This window comes from Urocitellus parryii, chromosome 2, assembly GCF_045843805.1.
Source record: "Urocitellus parryii isolate mUroPar1 chromosome 2, mUroPar1.hap1, whole genome shotgun sequence".
In the NCBI taxonomy this organism is placed as follows: domain Eukaryota; kingdom Metazoa; phylum Chordata; class Mammalia; order Rodentia; family Sciuridae; genus Urocitellus; species Urocitellus parryii.
This window is the reverse complement of record NC_135532.1, coordinates 155,457,092-155,460,309: the sequence shown is the minus strand read 5'-3', so window position 1 is coordinate 155,460,309 and position 3,218 is coordinate 155,457,092.

The following is a 3,218-nucleotide window of genomic DNA, read 5'->3' as shown; positions in this document are numbered from 1 at the left end:
AAGTCCCATTATTCCATATTTTTATTTCCCTTTCATGTTGGGCAGATGTACTAGTGACAGTGGAGTCTCCTTTCAGCCAAACATCTCCCACATGCTACCTAATGTTGCTGCTGATTAAAATTCTATGGAAGATTTACATTGTATCTGGAACAATAGCAGGCTGAATTCAATTTATCAGTCTTTTGGAGAAGCAGAGATAATCAAATTTCCCCCTCAGCAACTTTGGGATCAAACCATTTGCTGAGATGACAGTGGATGTGAGTTGTACATGTTCCTTTGTACACCTGCTGTCTGTTAATCACAAGTCTTTGATATTTTTGTAGACATTTTTTGTTTTCTTCCTATTCATTTCATATGGTCTTTGTCATCTAAAGTCATGTCTGTGAAAACTGGATATAGGCCCATGCATGAAAAATTCAGGAAGTCTATAGAGTGATAAAGTTATGGGTAAAGTGAAAAAATGTTTAATCAGGAATCTGGGTTCCAATATGCTTTTAATTTTATTAGTAGGTGACCTGGACAAGTAGTTTAAGCCCTTTGAGCTTTGATCCTGTCATCTTTAATGATATTTACATCAGCAAGTTGCCTTGTGGATTAAATTACAAACTTTGTTTGGCTATGCATTGTAGAAAAATCTATGTGGTAAGAACTGCAAGGAAGTCTTGGCACAAACATCCCATTCAAAGGCCTGCACAGACTTGATTAAACTTTAACATGTCTTCTAGCAGCCTGAGACTGTGTCCCTGGGACAACCCAACCCTCTTTTGAGTATCTGTCTGGAAAGCTCTCAACAGAATATGCTGTTTATTGTAACCAGCAAATGATGACAGACCTCTCCTTCTTAGTGCATTTACTCAAAAGGCATACAATTGTGAGTCTTCTGTCCCTTTGAGATGTGTGTGTATCTCCTACAACTCAGGAGTGCCTTTTTCAAGAACCTGAAGGCCATTTCTTTGAAGTCTACACATTAGGAAGGATAAGACCTCTGTATACCCCAGTATCTGAGACATCAGGCACAGCTGACCTGATCATATTTACACTGACAAACTCTGCAGACTATCACTTGAGTCCCTGCTTTAAAATGCCCAATTTTCTCTGTGCAAATCAGAATGGACTTCAGATCTTTTTTCTAGTGTTAGTTAGTTACTGTGTAAAAAAAAAAAATCAATGTTTTCAGTGCTTAGAGATAATGTCTTAACTTTGGTTATCTTTTTTTTTTTTTTTAATTTATTTTTTTTTAGTTCTCGGCGGACACAACATCTTTGTTGGTATGTGGTGCTGAGGATCGAACCCGGGCCACACGCATGCCAGGCGAGCGCGCTACCGCTTGAGCCACATCCCCAGCCCCAACTTTGGTTATCTTTGATAGTAGAAACTGGCCTGTGGTCACACCCGTCAAAACCTGGTCCCCAGATCCCTTGATGGTAAGTGTGTGTGTGGGGGTGTGTTCTCTTAAATAGAGGATGAGGTTGAGTCCTGTCAGGAAAGGTCATTGGAAGAAATTGGGAAAAGGTGAAAAAATTGTTTTCTGACTTTGGATCAGGTGAAATGCCAAGAACTGGTTTATGCTCCTAAGTATTAAAGGTTAAAAATATAATTTAAAAAATTAAACAAGCTTTTTTCTTTGCTTTTTTTCTAGCTTAAACTGAAATGGAATATAAGGCACACCCAGTTTTAGGTAATGCTAGATCCAGAGACCCAAAGGATAAAATTAGAATTTTATTTCTTTCCCTATATCTTGTTGTCCAATAAAATATTCCTTGATGACAGAAATGTTCTATGTCAGAACTTGCCAGTTCACTAGTCACATGCATGTGAATATTAAGCACTTGAAGTGTAGCTAATAGCAACCAAGCAAATGGACATTTTAATTTAATTTGAAGTCATTCAAATGTAAAACACCACTCAGTGACTACTCTCATAGAGACCACAACTCCATTCATGCAGCCTGGCTGCATCTTGGCTTTATTTTCAGGCAGACTGCCTCCATGTGGTATTAATGGGAGGCTGAAAGCTCCAGACTTGTCAGGTCCTTAAAAGTTATGATCTCACAGAGGGAGAGAACCATCTCCTCTTCAGCAGGGAAGGAGTCTGACTGTCTTTGCTAAGGTAAATCACCGTGTGGAACAAGGTGGATGTTTTTATGATCCAGTCAGAGTCATGTCCTATTGTGAACTGTTAAGTTCACTGCCCTCCTAGAATGGCTTTGACCTGAGGAGAAACAGTTCTCAGATGGTGATTAAAACAGAAGTTGAAGGACTTTGTAATAAATGGAGGTTAAATAAAAATTAAAGAATACCATTCTTTTGGACTAAGCTCCTACTCTTAGCCCCAACAGACCAGACTAAAAATCAAAATGGAGTCACTTAAGTTCCACATCATCAAAAAGAAACTAAGTTGTTTTCTAACCTTCTGGGAATTCAGGAGACAGAGATAGTAACAAAATTTCCCAAGGAGTTTGGTTTTCATCACCATTAAATCACTCCTGCACTCACAGAGGGGGTTGTCTAATGTGCTAATGTGATTCTTAGCATTTAGCCTGGTTCCAGAACCCGCTGAGAGGGAAGCAATGGCCCACAGAACATCTGGTCCATTCTCCATGGTCTCAGGGTTGCTGGGCTCTTGAGTCCTCAAGTTCTAGTAGCTCAGTCTGTCTCTAATGCCTTTTCAGAAGTGCTTTATCTTCCATCTGTTTTATCTGGCTTTTTGTTTTTTCTTGAAGGAAGGTTTCTGACAGTAACTCAATTTTAGCTGCATGCAAGAAGCTTCAACACACCCACATGTAGAATTATATTACCTATTTGTTATTTGTTTATTTTCTATCCCCTTCTTTAGGAATGTTAGCTCTACCAAATCAGATTACCTTGACTTATTCTTTAATATATCCCATTGCCTTGAAAAACACATAGCAACTAGTAGAGATTCAATAAAATTAAATAAATGGATGAATTCAGATAGTCAAAAAATAATAGCAAAATACTTAAAAAAATTTGTTTTCCATCTAGATGCCTGTAGACTTTTATCTAGTAATTTCCATGCCTACTCATATTTCTGTTATGTATTTTCTCAGTATTTTGTACTTTGCATACATGGGTTTATTAATGCATTGGTATGTCTTTAGCCTTATCAGAAGGACATGCATGAATATTTTTTGTGTGTGTTTAAAAATTGTTACTTTTTTCTAGGACCAAATGAAGATGTAAATAAACAGATTATTT